At 45.1% G+C, this 20,736-nt stretch overlaps 1 protein-coding gene across 2 annotated transcripts in view; it reads left to right on the top strand.

Annotated features, from left to right (window-relative positions):
- Positions 1-399: 399 nt before the first annotated feature.
- The window catches only part of LOC134339475 (prostaglandin E2 receptor EP1 subtype-like), a 37,894-nt gene continuing 17,557 nt past the window's right edge, over positions 400-20,736 (top strand). Inside the window, exon 1 of one of the 2 annotated variants that reach the window (XM_063036014.1) lies at positions 400-619. The gene's annotated coding sequence lies outside the window, so the exon portion shown is untranslated. The other variant, XM_063036012.1, reaches the window with a different exon arrangement.

Genomic DNA, 20,736 nt, shown 5'->3' with positions numbered 1-20,736 from the left:
TGTGTGTGTGAGTGTGTGCGTGTGTGTGAGTGTATGTGTGTGTGTGTGTGAGTGAGTGTGTGTGTCTGTGTGTGAGAGAGTGAGTGTGTGTGTGTGTGTGTGAGTGTGTGTGCGAGAGTGAGTGTGTGCGTGTGTGTGTGTGTGAGTGTGTGTGTGTGTGTGAGTGTGTGTGCGCGTGTGTGTGTGTGTGCGCGCGTGTGTGTGAGTGTATGTGTGTGTGTGTGAGTGAGTGTGTGTGTCTGTGTGTGTGACAGTGAGTGTGTGCGTGTGTGTGTGTGTGCGAGAGTGAGTGTGTGCGTGTGTGTGTGTGAGTGTGTGTGTGTGTGTGTGTATGTGTGTGTGTGTGTGTGAGAGAGAGAGAGTGTGTGTGTGTGTGTGTGTGTGAGAGAGAGAGAGAGTGAGAGAGAGGGGGAGAAAGTCGCGACTGAACGTGTTCCTCAGCCCTTTCAAGTTGATCGCCTGTGAGGAGGTCCAACCCCGCAGCAGCCACCAGCCCAGGGGTGGGACCGTTTGCAGCAAGAGCCGCTCAGACGGGAGGAGTCATTGCGAAGGAGCTCCGCGTTCGCCTCAGTCTATCAGGCTACTTCTGCTCGTCCGCGGGAGGGCCACCGGCACAAAGGTACGGTCTCGAGCGAAATATTCTCGGGCTATTCTAGGCATCGTGGTCCCGAGTGGGAGTCCGACCGGAGAAAAATGGGTCCCCACCCCCGAAGCTCGGCAGTTCCTTCCCCTCCCCTTGAATGACTCGACCTACTGAGTCCCTCCCGCACTTGCCCGTTTCACGCCGCGAGTTTGTCGTGATCTCTGGAAGCCTGCGGGACGACTGAATAACTATCGAAGGGGGACGTTTGCGGTGTTGTTAGAGAAGAGGTGAGTGGGACGGGGGGGGGGTGTCGTTAGTTTCTTTTAAAGAGTAGGAACAGGGGCAGTGGTCCGAATGGCTTTTTCCGGATGTGGGATGCGGGAATGAAAGCGTATTCCCATTCCGTGTTGGTTGTGTGTCTTGTCACCGGCAGGGAGGGGAAAACTCGCAGCAGGGAAGCGGTGTGTAGTGGTGTTCCTGCTCCAGCGCCGGGGATCTGTGCTCCGGCTGGGTGTTGGGTTAGACCATCCCCAGTCTTCGGAAGCCGTGGTCTCATCTCCTATCCACTGGAAACTGATAGCGAGCACCGGCAACCGTAACCCGATATCTAAGCTGTCAGCCGCGTCTTGGGGGCTGCTAGTTTGCCCTTCAAATCTGCCGTTTCAGAACCTTGATCCTTTATCAGAACCGTGAGACCCTCTGGCTGTTGTCTAACGGGGGTACTTACAATGTGAATTTAACCGAGGCTCCGTCTGATTGTGAACTTCTGAACGGGTAAGACGAGGGAACACGAACCAAAACTTATAGAGGGATCGGAAGCGGAGAGAGTGAGCAATTTCAAATTCCTGGGGGTCAATATCTCTGAGGATCTAACCCGGTCCCAACATATCGATGTAGCTCTAAAGAAGGCAAGATAGAGGCAAAGTTTCATCAGGAGTTTGGGGAGATTTGGTTTGTCATCTAACTCGAAAACTTCTACAGATGTCCCGCGGAGAGCATTCTGACAGGCTGCACAGGCTCTGTGTGGTATGAGAGGGAACCTACTGCATAGGATTGAAATAAACTACAGAAAGTTATAAAATTAGTCAGCTCCATCTTGGGTACTAGCCTTCGTAATATCCAAGACATCTTCAAGGAGCGGTGGCTCAGAAAGGCGGCGTCCATTATTATGGACCCAATAACCCAGGACATGTCCTGATCTCATTGTTACCATCAGGAAGGAGGCACGGAAACCTGAAGGCACACACTCAGCGGTTCAGGGACAGCTTCTTTCCCTCCGCCGTCCGATTCCTAAATGGACATTGAACCCATGAAAGCTGCCTAACTTTATTATTTTTATTTCTGTTTTTGTCCTATTTTAATTTAAGTATTTAATTTACACATATGCTTACTGTAATTGATTATATATATATATATTTATCATGTATTGAATTGAACTTTAACAAATTTCATGACATATGCCGGTGATTTTAAACCCGATTCTGACTCTGAGCTCTCAGTCTCATGCGTAATTGATCCCTGTTGTCCGGGCTAAATCTGTGGGCAGCAAGTACAGCTGCTACCTGTCAGCTCCCGAGACCCGGGTTCCATCCTGAGCTCCAGAGCTGAATGCGTGGACTTTGCAAGTTCTCTCTGTGAACATGTGGGGGTTCCTCTGCATCATCGCAAAGGGGTGCGGGTTGATGGGTGAACTGGCCACTGGTGAGTGGTAAAGTCTGGTGGGGGGCACTGTGTGGACAGTGGGAGGGTGTTGATAGGATAGGAAATTACAATTCGGGGGAAAGGGGTCGCTCTGTGAACGATGACAGACATTGATGGGACAGTCTGTGTTATAAGCGAACTTAGAACTAACGCCTTTCTAAAAATATTGAAGTTTGCATGAACTTTCTGTGTGCAAAGAGGCTGTCATGCGTCCTACCTTAAACAGAAAAGGTTCAAAGTACAGTCACGTTATTGTCCGTGAGTTCTTTAAGGTGTCCTGAAAGGGAACAGTTGGACAGTATAGCAATGCGTTCATTTGCCTATTGACCTCTTCTGCCTTCTTTCCCCTCAGTTTCCAACCCCTGCACTGTGTTTTTATGTCGTCCCGCCAGATGTCTGCATGTGTTGTAGAAAACTCTGCCGTAAACACACCGTGTTCTAGTTGAATTCTCTAATGTGTTGCTTCGGTGCGGGCAGGTGTCACTGTTTGAGAGACAGGGCCTCGATTAATTAATTTGTTAGCGTTTAGATGAAAGGCACTAGAGGAAGGCTTCAGCAGAACAACAGAATGAGTCAGCACCGAAAGCTGTCAGAAGTTGGAAGGTCTTGTTACACGCAAACTCTTTCAGCTCTCCTGCAGTGCGGAAAGGAGGTGAGGTGAAGAAATTCTCCTCTTAACTGAGATTGTCATTACTGTGCGTTTGTTCCAACCTGCCTCTTATCTGAAATGTTTTGACTGTGTATACTACTCCATTTCAATACTGTACTGTCGTCTGTTCAGGAGAAGGTGTGGGCGAGCAGCCTTCTTCACCTGCCGCAGTTCCTCCGCTGCAGTGGAAGGGGTTGCGGGATACATACCCAGTGACAGTGAAAGGGCAGTAATACTTTTCCTAGTAAGGACGCTGCGTAACTTTCAAAGCAGCTAGTTGACGGTGGCGATCCACTGCCGGTAACTGCAGTGCATCTACACAATGCAGCCTCTGTGCGCCAGCGGTAGTGGAAATGGTGTTGGATAATGGATAAGGTATCAGCCGAACACCCAGTGGCTACTTTACACCGGCTCCTTAATGGAATCTATTCAGCAAATCATGTGGCAGCAACTCAATGCATAAAAGCATGCAGGCACGGTCAAGAGGTCCAGTTGTTGTTCAGCCCAAACATCAGAATGGGAAGGAAATGTGATCTAAGTGGCTTTAACAGTGGAATGATTGTTCACAACATCCTCTAGAGTTTACAGAGAATGGTGTGAAAAATAAAAAAAAAATCCAGTTCTGTGGGTGAAAATGCCTCGCTAATGAGAGACGTCAGAGGAGAATGGCCAGACTAGTTCAAACTGACAGGAAGGTGACAGTAACTCAAATAACAATGCGTTACCACCGTGGTGTGCAGAAGAGCAACTCTGAATGCCCAACATGTCAAACCTTGAAGTGGACGGGGCACAGTAGCAGAAGACCACATGGCAGGGACAGGAGGCACTTACAGTGGACACTGAGTGTCTTACACTGTCTTGTACAGTGTTACTTTAGCATTGTCAGACTACTGAGATGCAGGATCAGAATCTGATTTGTTATCTCAGACTGATTCGGCATGAAATGTATTGCTTTGCAGTAACAGAACAGAGCATCAATGTAATTAATAGATAATTAAATGTTGAAGCATTTATTCCACCGATTCAACATGCTCTGATTAAATTAATTATTCCTTATCTCTGTTCTAAAGGGACGTCCTTCTACTCTGAGGCTGCGTTCTCTGGTCCTAGACTCCTCCACCATAGGGAACATCAACTCCAATTAATTATCTATTATCTATTATCTCTCTCAACCCCATTCACCTGCCTTCTCCCTGCTAGTCAAGAAACTATCAACCTCCAAAAAAATCCATAGATTTACCACCATCTGATTAGGCTGTGAGACTAGTGAATGCCCTGGTACCAGTGAGCTCTCATTCCTAGGATAGTGAACTGTTTACTTGTGCTTTTAAACGCAAACAACAGGAATTCTGCAGATGCTGGAAATTCAAGCAACACACATCAAAGTTGCTGGTGAACGCAGCAGGCCAAGCAGCATCTATAGGAAGAGGCGCAGTCAACGTTTCAGGCCGAGACCCTTCGTCAGGACCCTTCCTATAGATGCTGCTTGGCCTGCTGTGTTCACCAGCAACTTTGATGTGTGTTGTTTACCTGTGCTGCACATTTCACGTGCATTTTGAGTTATATCTTATGAACTTATTTGTGATAATGTTTTAGTTCACGTTCTGTGTGTGATATGCTGTATGTATTGGGTGCACCGTGGTCCGGAGGAATGTGGTTTCGTTTGGTTGTCTGTACGTACAGTCAGATGGCAATATATCTGAACGTGAACATGAACACAGACATGCACAAAACAAAGCTCTCAGATACAAAGTACACACATACACCACTTGCATAGATCAATCCAAAGAACAAACACAGATACACATCACTCACTGAACACACACAATAAATATACTGGAGGCTCATAAGCCAGGGTTTCAAAGGTTTTGGGGAGAAGGTGGGAGAATGGGATTCAGAGGGGAAATCAATCAGCCATGATGAAATGGTGGAGCATACTCGATGGGCCGAATGGCCTACTTCTGCTCCTATTTCTTATAGTCTAATAACATTACTTTATCAGAGAATTTACTTTATAATTTCCCATCTTAAGCTTCAGACAATAACACTTTCAAACTAACAACGTACACTAAAAATGCTGCAGGAGCTCAGCAGGCCAGGCAGCATCGATGGGAAAGAGTAAGCAGTTGACGATTTGGGCCGAGACCCTTCAACAGGACTGGAAAAAAAAAAGTGAGAAGTTAGAGTAAGAAGGTGGGGGGGGGGGAGGGGAGGAAGAAGTACAAAGAGGTAGGTGACAGGTGAAACCAGGAGAGAGGTGGGAAGAGCTGGGAAACCGAGAGGTGAAAAAGATGAAAGGGGGAAGGGGAATCTGAGAGGAGAGGGTAGGAGACCATGGAAGGAAGGGAAGGGGGAGGAGCACCATGGGCAGATGATGGGCGTGTAAGGAGATAAGGTGAGAGAGGGAAATGGGAATGGGAATAGTGAAGTGGGGGGGCAATTACCCGAAAGCTGCCTCACATGGAAGGACTGTTTGGATTGTAGTGAGGGAGCAGGTGTGGCACTTGTTCCACTAGCAAGGATAAGTACCAGGAGGGAGATCAGCGGGGAGGGATGAATGGACAAGGGAGTCATGTAGGGAGAGATCCCTGAGGAAAGTGGGAAGTGGAGGGGAAGGAAAGGTGTGCTTGGTAGTGGGATCCCATTGGAGATGGCGGAAGTTATGGAGAAATATGTGCTGGTTGTGGAAGTTAGCGGGGCGGTAGGTGAGGCCAAGAGGTGTCCCTGGTAGGGTAGCAGGAGAATCGGATGAGTGAAATGGAAGAGATGCAGGTGAGGGCAGTGTTGTTGGTGGAGGAAGGAAAGCTCCTTTCTTTGAAGAAGGAGGATATCTCATTAGAATGAAAAGCCTCATCCTGAGAGCAGATGCGGTGAAGATGGAGGACATGAGAGAAGGGAATGGCATGTTTACAAGTGACAGGTTGGGAAGAGGTGTAGTCCAGGAAGCCGTGAGAGTCAGTGGGTTTGTAAAAGATATCAGTAGATAAATTGTCTGCAGAGAGGGAGGTGTCAATAATGGACTAGGTAAATTTGAAGGTTGGGTGGAAGTTGGTGAGGTCAACGAGCTGAGCATGGTTCACTAGACTAGAACACCACAGTACAGGCCCTTCATCCCTCGATGTTGTGCTCACCCATATATTCCTTAAAAAAAGTACTAAACCCACACTACCCCATAACCCTCTATATTTCTTTCATCCATGTGCCTGTCCAAGAGGCTCTTAAATACCCCTGATGTTTTAGCCTCCACCACCATCCCTGGCAAGTCATTCCAGGCACCCACAACCCTCTGTGTAAAAAACTTACCCCTGAAAACTTATCCCTGGGTGCAGGAAGCTGCCCCAATGCAGTCGTCAATATAGCGTAGGGTAAGTTGGGGAGTGATAGCGGTGTAGGCTTGGAACATTGACTGTTGCACATGGCCGACAAACAGGCAGGCATAGCTGGGACCCATGCGAGTGCCCATGGCTACAGCTTTGGTCTGAAGGAAGTGGGAGGAGCCAACAGAGAAATTATTGATATTGAAGCTCAGTTCTGCCGGACAAAGGAGAGTGGTGGTGTTGGGGAACGGGTGGGCCTGGTATCTCGAAAGAAGCAGAGAGCTTTGAGGCCCTCCTGATGGTCTATAGGGGCAGGAAGCCCATGGTGAAAATGAGGAAACCAGGGCCAGGGGAACTTGAAGTCATTGAGATGATACAGAGTGTGTGAAGTGTCACGGATGTAGGTAGGAAGGTGCTGAACCAGAGGGAATAAAACAGCGTCAAGGTATGCAGATACGAGTTCGGGTGGGAAAGAACAAGCCAAGACAATGGGTCTACCTGGACAGGCAGGTTTGTGGATTTTGGTTAGGAGGTGGAGATGGGAGGTGTGAGGTGTAAGGGAACTATGAGGTTGCTGGCAGAGGATGGAAGATCCCCATCGTTAATAAGGTCAGTGATGCTGCAGGTGACAATAGCCTGGTGCTCCTTAGTGGGGTCCTGTTTGAGGGGTAAGTAAGAGGAGCTGTCAAACAGTTGTTGCTTGGTCTCACTAAAGTAGAGATCAGTCCGCCAGACTACTATAGCAACCTCTCCCCACCCCGCCTTATCTACGGGTTTGAAGGTGAGGGTAGGATTAGTGTGGAGAGAGCGGAGAGCAGTACATTCAGAAGGAGTGAGGGTGGAATTGGAGACGGGAATGGTAAAGTTGACTTTTCTAACCACTTTTGGTCCAATGTACACCAGCTCCACATTCCAGGAAGCATACTTGTGCACACTTATAATTCACTTCATTGCAAAAATGAACAAGAACCACAAGAGACAGATGAATAATCAGTAATTAATCATTGGCTAATGAATAAATTCAGGGAAAAATCAAAATAACTTCTAGATTATAGCGACAAGCCCTGTGCCAGTGCTGTGGTGCTTACTGATAGGAGGATGAAACGGAACTTATCAAGAAACAAAAATAAACACAGAGCTTATTCATACCAAAAGACCAGAAAGGAAAGTGCCTTTGAGTTCTGGCAGCATTTTATGGCTTTTCCGAATGTCTGTGAATTATAAAAGGACATTGAACCCATGAACATTACCTCATTACTTTTTTATTTCTGTTTTTGTTTTCGCACTACTTACATTAACTTAGCTATTTGATAGACAGAAATATATTTACTGTAATTCAGTTTTTCTGTGTATTTATTTATCATGTATTGCATTGTACTGTTGCCGTAAAGTTAACAAATTTCACAACATGTGCTGGTGATATTAAACCCGATTCTGATTCTGAATACTCCAGAGATTGATTACCGGGTATTCCAGAAAGTGCACACACACACACACACACACACACACACACACACACACACACACACACACGTACACACAAACACGTACACACATACACGTACACACATACACGTACACTCTCTCCCTCTCACATGCACACATTCTCACACGCACACAGACACACACTTATACAGTCACACACACACACACTCACACAATCAGTCACACACACTCACACACGGAAACATAGACACGTAGAAAATCTACAGCACAATACAGGCCCTTCGGCCCACAAAGCTGTGCCGAACATGTCCTTATCTTAGAAATTACCTAGGGTTACCCATAGCCCTCTATTTTTCTGAGCTCCATATACCTATCCAGGAGTGTCTTAAAAGACCCTATCGTATCCACCTCCACCATCATCGCCAGCAGCCTATTCCACGCACTTACCACTCTCTGTTTAAAAAAATTATCCCTGACATCTCCCCAGTGCCTACTTCCAAGCACCTTAAAACTGTGCCGTCTCGTGCTAGCCATTTCAGCCCTGGGAAAAAGCTTCTGACTATCAACACAATCAACACCTCTCATCATCTTATACACCTATATCAGGTCACCCCTCATCCTCCGTTGCTCCAAGGAGAAAAGGCCAAGTTCATTCAACCTATTCTTATAGGGCATGTTCCCCAATCCAGGCAACATCCTTGTAAATCTCCTCTGCACCCTTTCTATGGTTTCCACATCCTTCCTATAGTGAGGTAACCAGAAATGAGCACAAGACTTCAAGTGGGGTCTGACCAGGGTCCTATATAGCTACAACATTACCCCTCGGCTCTTCAACTCAATCCAATGATTAATGAAGGCCAATGCACTGTATGTTTTCTTAACCACAGAGTCAACATGTGCAGTAGCTTTGAGTGTCCTATGGACTCGGACCCTAAGATCCCTCTGATCCTTCACACTGCCAAGAGTTTTACCATTAATACTATGTTGTGCCATCATATTTGACCTACCAAAATGAATCACCTCACACTTATCTGGGTTGAACTCCATCTGCCACTTCTCAGCCCAGTTTTGCATCCTATCAATGTCCCGCTGTAACCTCTGACAGCCCTCCACACTATCCACAACACCTCCAACCTTTGTGTCATCGGCAAAATTACTAACCCATCCCTCCACTTCCTCATCCAGGTTATTTATAAAAATCACGAAACGTAGGGGTCCCAGAACAGATCCCTGAGGCGTACTACTGGTGACCGACCTCCATGCAGAATATGACCCGTCCACAACAACTCTTTGCCTTCTATGGGCAAACTAGTTCTAGATCCACAAAGCAATGTCCCCTTGGATCCCATGCCTCCTTACTTTCTCAATAAGCCTTGCATGGGGTAACTTACCAAATGCTTTGCTGAAATCCATATACACTATATCTACTGCTCTTCCTTCATCGATGTCTTTAGTCACATCCTCAAAAAATTCAATCAGGTTCGTAAGGCACGACCTGCCTTTGATAAAGCCATGCTGAATATTCCTAATCATATTATGCCTCTCCAAATGTTCATAAATCCTGCCTCTCAGGATCTTCTCCATCAACTTACCAATCATAGAAGTAAGACTCACTGGTCTATAATTTCCTGGGCTATCTCTACTCCCTTTCTTCAATAATGGAACAACATCCGCAACCCTCCAATCCTCCGGAACCTCTCCCGTCCCCACTGATGATGCAAAGATCATTGCCAGAGGCTCAGCAATCTCCTCTCTCGCCTCCAACAGTAGCCTGGGGTATATCTCTTCCGGTCCCAGTCACTTATCCAACTTGATGCTATCCAAAAGCTCCAGCACATCCTCTTTCTTAATATCTAAATGCTCAAGCTTTTCAGTCCGCTGCAAGTCATCCCTACAATCGCCAAGATCCTTTTCCGTAGTGAATACTGAAGCAAAGTACTCATTAGGTACCTCTGCTATCTCCTCCGGTTCCATACACACTTTTCCACTGTCACACTTGATTGGTCCTAGACTCTCACGTCTTATCCTCTTGCTCTTCACATATTTGTAGAATGCCTTGGAGTTTTCCTTAATAGTCTCTGCCAAGGCCTTCTCATGGCCCCTTCTAGATCTCCTAATTTCTTTCTTAAGCTCCTTCCTGCTAGCCATATAATCTTCTAGATCTCTATTATTACCTCGTTTTTTCAACCTTTCGTAAGCTCTTCTTCTTGACTAGATTTACAACAGCCTTTGTACACCACGGTTCCCTGTCTCATTGGAATGTACCTATGCAGAATTCCATGCAAATAGCCCCTGAACATTTGCCACATTTCTTCCATACATTTCCCTGAGAACATCTGTTCCCAATTTATGCTTCCAAGTTCCTGCCTGGTAGCCCCTTATTTCCTCTTACTCCAATTAAAAGTTTTCCTAACTTGTCTGTTCCTATCCCTTTCTAATGCTATGGTAAAGGAGATAGAATTGTGATCACTATCTCCAAAATGCTCTCCCACTGAGAGATCTTAACACCTGACCAGGTTCATTTCCCAATACCAGATCAAGTACAGCGTCTCCTCTTGCAGGCTTATCTACATATTGTGTCAAGAAACCTTACTGAACACATTTAACAAACCCTACCCCATCTAAATCCCTTGATCGGGGACATACCAATTGATATTTGGAAAATTAAAATCTCCCACCACGACAAACCTGTTATTATTATACCTTTCCAGAATCTGTCTCCCTTTCTGCTCCTCGATGTCCCTGTTACTATTGGGTGGTCTATAAAAAAACACCCAGTAGAATTATTGACCCCTTCCTGTTCCTAACTTCCACCCACGGAGACTCTGTAGACAATCCCTCCATGACGTCCTCCTTTTCTGCAGCCATGACACTATCTCTGATCAACACGTCCCCACCTCTTTTGCCTCCTTCCCTGCCCTTTCTGAAACATTTTAAACCTGGCACTTGAAGTAACCATTCCTGCCCCTGAGCCATCCAAATCTCTGTAATGGCCACAATATCATAGCTCCAAGTATTGATCCATGCTTTAAGCTCATCTGCTTTGTTCATAATACTCCTTGCATTAAAATAGACATGTCTCAAACCATCGGTCTGAGTGCGTTCCTTCTCTATTGCCTGCCTATCCTCCCTCTCGCACTGTCTCCAAGCTTTCTCTATTTGTGAGCCAACCACCTCTTCCTCCATCTCTTCAGTTTGGTTCCCACCTCCTCTGGTTTAAACTCTCCCTAGTTTAAACTCTCCCGATAGCCTTAGCAAACCTCCCTGCCAGGATATTGGTCCCCCTGGGATTCAAGTGCAACCTGACCTTTTTGTACAGGTCACACCTGCCCCAAAAGAGGTCCCAATGATCCAGAAATCTGAATCCCTGTCCCCTTCTCCAATCCCTCAGCCACACATTTATCCTCCACCTCACTCTATTCCTATACTCACTGTCACGTGGCACAGGCAGTAATCCCGAGATTACTACCTTTGTGGTCCTGCTTCTCAACGTCCTTTCTAACTCGCTGTAGTCTGCTTTCAGGACCTCCTCCCTTTTCCTGCCTATGTTGTTGGTACCAATATGTACCACGACCTCTGGCTGTTCTCCTTCCCACTTCAGGATATCGTGGACACGATCAGAAACATCCCGGACCCTGGCACGTGGGAGGCAAACTATCATCTGTGTTTCTTTCCTGTGTCCACAGAATTCTCTGTCTGACTCCCTAATTATAGAGTCCCCTATCACTGCTGCCGTCCTCTTCCTTTCCCTACCCTTCTGAGCCACAGGGGCAGACTCTGTGCCAGAGGCACGGCCACTGTTGTTTCCCCCGGGTAGGCTGTACCCCCAACAGTACTCAAGCAGGAGTACTTAGATAGATAGATAGATATACTTTATTGATCCCGAGGGAAATGGGTTTTGTTACAGCCGCACCAAGAATAGAGCATAAATATAGCAATACAAAAACCACAAACAATCAAACAACAAAATGCAAACTATGCCAGATGGAAAATAAGTCCAGGAACAGCCTATTGGCTCAGGGTTGTTAAGGGGTGCAGCCACAGGGGTGCTCTCTAGCCCTGACTCCTGCTCTTCCCTCTCCTGACTGTCACCCACTTATCATCTCCCCAGGCCCCAGTGTGACTGCCTTGTAGAAACTTGTAGAAGACCTACATACAAATATCCATGCATGAATACACCCAAATGAAAACTCTGACACACACACACACACATACACAAACACAAAGATCCATACACATTCACAGATACACAGCAAACACTCATACAAATCAGAAGAACAGACACAGGGCTTTTGATTAATTTGGAGTTTGTTGGGTTCTGAGCAATGAAAGTTGGTAAATTTGATAAATTGTTTTGTCACTATCCCCTGTCTAGCATACAGTTCATGCAGATCAACACATTGCAACAGTGCACTGAGGTTGTACAGTAACAGAATGCAATACAGTGTTATACTTAGAGAGGGTGTCCATAAGGAGCAAGATCACAGCAGAGCAGATTGAAGACAAGAATCCATTTTATCATACTAGGGAACAGTTCCACAGTCTGAGGTTTACTGCTGCCTCCTATAAGTAGACTTTGAAGGGGACAGGAGGATTGTAATACTGTTTGATGGCTTGGAGTCTGTGTGGCATAAGTGGATCAAAATGACAGTGTTGTATGTTTTGCATGTTGGAAGTACCAGATATAACTTGGATACCACGTCCAAGGCCCTGAACCCCAATTGTCCAATCTCACCACGAATCAGCCCTGCCCTCGACCCTGACCTCTGGCAGGCTGTTACACCTTCTCATACTGGCAGCTGCCGTGCAGTATGGCAACCACTGTGGCCGGTAACTGAGCCTAGACTTCTCTCTCCAATGAAGCACACACGCCATTGGTTACTGTACTGCATCACTCTCACATTGGCAGGGTGCAGTTACCACCTGCCACAGGGAGAGGGCAGCCCCTTTCAACCTCACTAAAGACGGTTTCTCCAAACATCCTTTAAAAAAGGGAGCAGCTGATGTCACTGGGAGCCCTATCCGTATGAGAGAAGATGAAATTTTATTGTATTGGGTATTTACACAAAAAAAAACACATGGAACGTCACAGCCTGATAGGAAAACACAATGCCCAGAAATAAAAAAAAACTACAGAAAGTAATAGATACAGCCCAGTCCGTCACAGGCAAAACCCTCCCCACCACAGTGCACTTCTACAAGGGGTGCTGCCACAAGAAACCAACATCCATCATCCAGGCCATGCTCTCTTCTCCCTGCTGCCATTGGGAAGGAGGTACAGGAACCTGAGGTCCTGCAACACCAGGTCCGGGGACAGTTATTACCCTACAACCATCAGGCTCCTGAACCAGAGTGGATAACTTCAATCAACTCAACTCTGAACTGATTTCACAACCTATGGACTCACTTTCAAGGACTCTACAAGTCACGTTCTCAGTATTATTTTTTTTTAATTTGCACTCTTTTGCACATTGGTTGTTTGTCTTAGTTCTTGTAGAATTTTTCTTAAATTCTATTGTACTGCTTCATTTTCCTGTAAATGCCAGCTAGTAAATTAATTTGGAGGTATATGATAACACACATGTACTTCCTTAATAAATTTACTTTGACTTGACTTTTACTTTGAAATAGTAAAAGTTAGAAATCCAGAAATAAAATTGAAAGCACTTGAAATGTTCTTCTGGTTTGAATACCTCCACGATGAACACAGCCTAGTAGAAACACAGAAAATTCCAGAAATACTCAGCAGGCCAGGCGCCATCTGTGGGAAAGGAAACAGAGACAACTTTTCAGATCAGAGACTTGCTTTGGAGAACATTTGTCAGAACCTGATGCAGGGTCTCCGGCTGGAAACGTTGACTCTGTTTCTTTTTCCAGAGATGCTGCTGCACCTGTTGAGTATTTGGGGCTCTTTCTGTTTCATTTTGGATTTCCACCACCTGCAGTTTTTTTTGATTTTGACAAACACAGGCTAATGTTCTCTCTGAACAAGGAGCTTAACAGAAAAAAAAGTGACGGTGGGAGAAAGGAGATCTTCCATCTTTCATATCCTTAGGGTGGGCCAAGGTGGTTTGCAGCTGGTGATAAACTCATAAGGTTCTGCAGATCCTGGAAATCCAGAGCAACACCCAAAATGCTAGAAGAACTCAACAGGTCTGGCAGCCTGACCTGTGGAGTTCCTTCAGAATTTTGTGGATAGAAACTAGTGAAATACTTCTGAAGTATAGCCAATTGTCAAGTAGGAAGCATGACGTATGATTTATGTACAGGAAGCTCCCGCAGCCCACTGCACCCTGAGTGACCAATGAATAGGATCTCTATAGACTGCCTTTATCATCATGTAATGTCTCTGGGGACCCTACAAGAACAATATAACACAGAAAATGTACACTTAGTCAAATAAGCCTTGGCAAAACACGGAATGATGTCACGGTGTATGCTGGCAATGATGGAACCCAAGTGTGGAGGAAAGACAGGCTCCCGTGAAGAGACAGCAAACAGAGCTGATACATAGGAATCCCAACAGAAGGTCGGTGGCTCGACCCAGCAACACTGCAAGGTAAAACATTCTCAAAACCAGGATCCCATGATAAGCACTAAGGAATGTCTGTTTAAATGGCACAGGTGACCCAGAATCCACAAGCCTATCAAAGTAAACTTAGCAAGGTTAAGCAATTAACAATACTGGTTTTAAGGCATCCTTTAGTCTTGCAAGACCATGGATCAGCGCCTGGAAAGTCTTCACTCTCCAGGGCGCGGGCCTGGGCAAGGTTGTATGGAAGACCAGCAGTTGCCGATGCTGCAAGTCTCCCCTCTCCACGACACCGATGTTGACCAAGGGAAGGGCATTAGGACCCATACAGCTTGGCACCAGTGTCGTCGCAGAGCAATGTGTGATTAAGTGCCTTGCTCAAGGACACAACACATTGCCTTGGCTGGGGCTCGAACTCACGACCTTCGGATCGCTAGTCCAATGCCTTAACCACTTGGCCACGTGCCCAAATACTGGTTAATCAGCAATTAACCAATTAAATACTCTAGAAACCTCAGAGCCCAACGCGCTCCAGCTCCCCGCACAGGCTTGGAGAGCTCACTACAAATGATGTATGTTTTGAAGAGCGAAGAGAGGTGAAGATGGGAAGGTATGAGGAGGGTTTTTACAGAGTTCCGGGACTCATCTATTGAAGGCATTCCTGATAAGCAGGAAAGGATTAAATTCCAGAAAGTGCAAGAGGCCAGAATCATAGACACAAGAGATTCTGCAGAAGCTGGAAATCCATAAGACCATAAGATATAGGAGTAAGCAATTTGGCTCATTGAGTCTGTTCTGTTATTTCATCATGGCTGATCTATTTCCCTCTCATCACCAATCACCTGCCTTCTCCCCAAGTCTCACCGCTGCCTTCAACAACAAATTCCACAGATTCACCACTCTCTGGCTATAGAAGAGTGCTACTCCAGATAATACATTTTGTATGTTATCCAGAGTAACACATACAAAACGCTGGAGGAGCTCAACAGGTCAGGTAGCCTTTATGGAGAGAAATAAACAGTTGACACTTTGAGCCAAGATCCTTCATCAGGATGGGGATACAGGTCTTGATTGTAGAGATAGGAAGAGTGAAATGATGGAAGAAATCTGAGGAAAAGATTAGATATTCTTACAAAAGGTGAAAAATCCAGGGATAGTCAGTGAATCAAGCAGCATCCATGGACAGCAAAGCAGGATTAACATTTTGATTTAATGAAATGTGGACAAACAGATAGATCAAAGGAAAACAATAGGTTCGATTCTCAGTACTCTCCTGGATCATAGTTCAGAGTGACTTTTAATCCTTTGAACCAGTGCTCTCCTAGAAAAGTAACGAGAATAATTCTTATGCAGAAACCTGACTCATGCTTTAACTTGTACATTGCATTCCATGTCAATCACCAACCTGCTCAATTTTACTTGTGGGCTGATTGCAGCTGTGTCATAACATGGAATGGCGTACAATGAATTCTGCATGTCCCAGCTCTTCCTGTTAACTAATCCCACACCCCCATTCTTTACCCATCATTATGTAGGGTTGTTTTTTCTCCTCCCCACCCCCAGTTCGGAAAGTTCTTGTTGAATCTATTCCATCACTGAGCAGCGCATCCCATACTCAATGTAGGGAAAACAAATTCCTATAAATCTCTGTAATTGTTAGGCAGGAGTGATGAAAAATCTCTGGTGAGTTTATAGGGAATGAAGAGAACAGTTCTAGTATGGAAAAGGAATTCAGGAAATAGATTCTAGTGAACTTAGTTTTAACAAAGAGGCAGCAAATTAGAAAATTTCCTTAAAGGTAGATAAACAGTAAGAGTACTTTAAATATGTCTTTCTGATTTGGGTTACTCAAATCTAGGCGTACTGTTTCTATGGCACGCAAACAAAACTTTCCAATATATCTCAGTACAACTACTAAACCAGTTACTAATTGTCTCTTCGCCCCCGGGAAATGTTTATCTTGTGTTGTGTGGGATCTCCAAGGTGCTTCTGGTGTTCTGTGTAACCACAAATAGCGGGATTCCATGACAGGAGATATGAACTGCAAGCCGCAGAAGGTTTCTGTCTGCACTTGCAACTCGTGATCACCACCCAGGCTTGTTCTTCTTCAGAACCGTGCTCTGAAGAGGGTTGTTTTGAAATGAAAAACTGCTTCTGAAGATGAATAAAGTTGGGATGGTAGAAACTGAGCTGCTGCCTCACATCTCCAGAGACCCACGCCATTCAAGGACCAATCAAGTGTGACAGTGGAAAAGTGTGTATGGAACCGGAGGAGATAGCTAAGGTAATTAGTGAATACTTTACTTCAGTATTCACTATGGAAAAGGATCTTGGCAATTGTAGGGATGACTTACAGCAAGTTGAAAAGCTTGAGCTTATGGACATTAAAAAATAGGATGTGCTAGAGCTTTTGGAAAGCATCAAGTTGGACAAGTCTCCAGGACCCACCGAAATGTACCCCAGGCTACTGGCGAGGGAGGAGATTGCTGAGCCTCTGGCGATGATCTTTGCATCATCAATGGGGACGGGAGAGGTTCCGGAGGATTGGAGGGTTGCAGATGTTGTTCCCTTATTCAAGAAAGGGAGTAGAGATAGCACAGGAAATTGTAGACCAATGAGTCTTACTTCAGTGGTTGGTAAGTTGATGGAGGAGATCCTGAGAGGCAGGATTTATGAACATTTGGAGAGGCATAATATGATTAGGAATAGTCAGCATGGTTTTGTTTTTAAAGTCAGTTTGTGCTTTGAGTCCAATTTAATTTTTTGAGGATGTGACTAAACAAGTTGATGTAGGTAGAGCAGTAGATGTAGTGTATATGGATTTCAGCAAGGCATAGGATAAGGTACACCATGCCAGGCTTTTTGAGAAAGTAAGGAGGCATGGGATCCAAGGGGATCTTGCTTTGTGGATCCAGAATTCCCTTGCCCACAGAAGGCAAAGAGTGATTGTAGACAGGTCATATTCTGCATGGAGGTTGGTGACCAATGGTGTGCCTCAAGGATCTGTCTGGGACTCATTTCTTTGTGATTTTTATAAATGACCTGGATGAGGAAGTGACATTATGGGTTAGTAAGTTTGTTGATGACACAAAGGTTGGGTGTGTTGTGGATAGTGTGGAGGGCTGTCAGAGGTTACAGCGGGACATTGATAGGATGCAAAACTGGGCTGAGAAGTGGCAGATGGAGTTCAACCCAGATAAGTGTGAGGTGGTTCATTTTGCTAGGTCAAGTATGAAGGCGGAATATAGTATTAATGGTAAAACTCTTAGCAGTGTGGAGGATCAGAGGGATCTTGGTGTCCGAGTCCATAGGACCCTCAAAGCAGCTGTGCAGGTTGACTCTGTGGTTAAGAAAGCATACAGTGCATTGGCCTTCATCAATCACAGGATTGCGTTTAGGAGCTGAGAGGTAATGTTGCAGCTATATAGGACCCTGGTCAGACCCCACTGGGAGTACTGTGTTCATTTCTGGTCACCTCACTACAGGAAGAATGTGGAAACCATAGAAAGGGTGCAGAGGAGACTTACAAGGATGTTGCCTGGATTGGGGAACATGCCTTATGAGAATAGGTTGCATGAACTCGTTTCTTTTTTCCTTGGAGCTACGAAGGATGAGAGGTGACCTGATAGAGGTGTATAAGATGATGAGAGGTATTGATCGTGTGGATAGTCAGAGGCTTTTTCCCAGGGCTGAAATGACTAGCACGAGAAGGCACAGTGCTTAGAAGTAGGTACAGAGGAGATGTCAGGGGTAAGTTTTTTACGTAGAAAGTGGTGAGTGCGTGGAATGGGCTGCCGGTGACGGTGGTGGAGGCAGATATGATAAGGACTTTTAAGAGACTCCTGGATAGCACATGGAGCTTAGAAAAATAGAGGGCTATGGGTAACCCTAGGTAATTTCTAAAGTACATGTTCGGCACAGCATTGTGTGCCAAAGGGCCTGTATTGAGCTGTAGTTTTTCTATGTTTCTATGTTTCTATGTTTCTATTCCAAACACACATAATTTACAGAAAGCAATAAGTGAAAAACACCAGAAATATGTTGAATTAAAAGAGGAAATTGAAAGACTTTGGTACATGAACAGGGTATACGCTGTCCTCATTGGAATATCTACCACTGATACCATCCCAAAGTCACTACACAATAACATTAAAGAACCAGGTCCACACCAGTAAGTAGATCTTCGGAAAGCCACAGTACTAAACACCACTAAAGTAATCTGAAAGCTCATAGCAATTGAGAAATGAGTGCGCTTTGCCAAGCCCTTAACTCAGCATGAGAAAAAAATAAAAATGTAATAGTAATAATAAATAAGCAATAAATATCAAGAACGTGAGATGAAGAGTCCTTGAAAGCAAGTCCATAAGTTGTGGGAACAGTTCAATGGTGGGGTAAGTGAAGTTGATTGACGTTATCCCCTCTAGTTCAACAGCCTGATGGTCAAGGGATAGTAACTGTTTCTGAACCTGGTGGTGTGAGTCCTGAGGCTCCTGTACCACCTTCCTGATGGCAGCCGTGAGGAGAGAGCATGACCTGGGTGGTGGGGTTGTCTGATGATGGATTCTGCTTACCTGCAACATTGCTGCGTCTAGATGTGCTCAACGGTGGGGAGGGCTTCACCTGTGATGGACTGGCTGTACCCATAATTTTCTGTAGGAGCTAGGACTTGTCTTTTTGGAGTGAAGGAAGATGAGAAGCAACTTAATAAGACTATGAGAGGCACAGGTGGAGTGGACAGCCAGCACCTTTCTCCCAGGGTGGAAATTACTAACAGCAGAGGACATCTAGTTAACAGTGGAGGAAAGTTGAGGGGAAATGTCAGAGTGGTGGTGCCTGGAATATACTGCTAGGGGTGGTGGTCGTGATTGAAACATTTAAGAGACATTGATGTAAGGAAAATGGAAAGTGATGGCTGTGTAGGAGGGAAGGGTTGGATTGATCGATGAGTGGGTTTATATAGATGGGCACAACATCATGGGCTGAAGTGCCTGTACTGTTCAATGTTCTATTTTCTATGCTGTAATAATTAAGAACAGTATCTATTTCATAGAGCTGTACCCCGCAGAGAGAGAGAGAGAGAGAGAGGCCCTTCGGCCCATCACACCCATGCTGACCTTTCTGCTCACCTGCACTTATGTCATTTATTTCCATATCATTTTATGCCTGCTTATTCGAATATCTTTCTAAATGACTATTAAACATAGAAATTCCACCAGCTCCTTCGGCAGCACACTCCAGATATTAACTTCCATCTGTGTTTAAAAAAAACTTGCCCCCCACCCCCAAGTCCCCTTTATAACTCTCCCTTCTCACCATAAAATTATATCGTCTTGTTTTTGATACCCCCACCAAAAGAAAGAAAATGGGACTATTGATCCCGTCAGTTTGCACATAATTTTACAGAACTCTATTATGCCATCCCTCAATCTCATTTGCAATCTCAGCCCACCCAGCCAGTCCTCATGACTAATGTCCTCCATCTGCCATTGCCATTGCGGACTTCAGAAAGAGTAAGATGAGGGAACAGACACCAGTCCTCATAGATGTGGACAGAGTGAGCAATTTCCAGTTCCTGGGTATCAATATTCCTGAGGATCTAACCTGGACCCAACGTATTGATGCCATTATGAGAAAGGCAAGACAGTGGCTATATTTCATTAGAAGTTTGAGGAGATTTATATGTCACCAAAAAATACTTGCAAATTTCCTTAGATGTACGGTGGAGAACATTCTGACTGTCTGCATCACTGTGTGGCATGTGGGGTGGGGGGGGGGCTACTGCACAGGATCTAAATAAGCTGCAGAGTTGTAAAATTGTCAGCTCCATCATGGGCACTAGCTTCCACAGTACCCAGGACATCTTCAAGAAGCAAGACTTCTGAAAGGCGACATCCATCGTGAAGGGCCTCCACCTCACAGGTCATGCCCTCTTCTCATTGCTACCATCAGGAAGGAGGTACAGAAGCCCAAAGGTACACACTCAGTGGTTCAGGAACAGCTTCTTCCCCTCTGCCATCAGATTTCTGAATGGACATTGAACCGTGAACACTACCTCACTACTTTATTATTTCACATTTTCTGCACGATTATTTAATTTAACTATTTAAAAATACATATACTTACTGTAATTCACAAATTCTTCTCTCTTTTATCATGTATTGCGCTGCTGCCACAAAGTTAACAAATTTTACAATATGTGGTAGTGATATTAAACCTGATTCTGATAATACAGCTGGATTAATCTATGGATTACTGATTTGTAGAAAGGATACAGAGAAGAAAATCTCCAGGGAAATTACAGAGATCTGCAAATCTGTAGGGGGCATTATAATGGGGTACTGCATCTTTCCAAGTTTAGACAGAGACAGCGACCAGCAATAGTTAACTAATTGGAGTGTGTTTTTTAAGTTAAGAAGCAGAAAGGTTTGATGACTAGAATCTGGTTTACATATGGACTTGCAAAAGGCATTTGATAAGGTAAAGGGGGAGGTTGGTGGTTTTGAAGTGT

Source organism: Mobula hypostoma, chromosome 29 (assembly GCF_963921235.1).
Source record: "Mobula hypostoma chromosome 29, sMobHyp1.1, whole genome shotgun sequence".
In the NCBI taxonomy this organism is placed as follows: domain Eukaryota; kingdom Metazoa; phylum Chordata; class Chondrichthyes; order Myliobatiformes; family Myliobatidae; genus Mobula; species Mobula hypostoma.
This window is presented reverse-complemented; position numbering and strand designations above follow the sequence as displayed.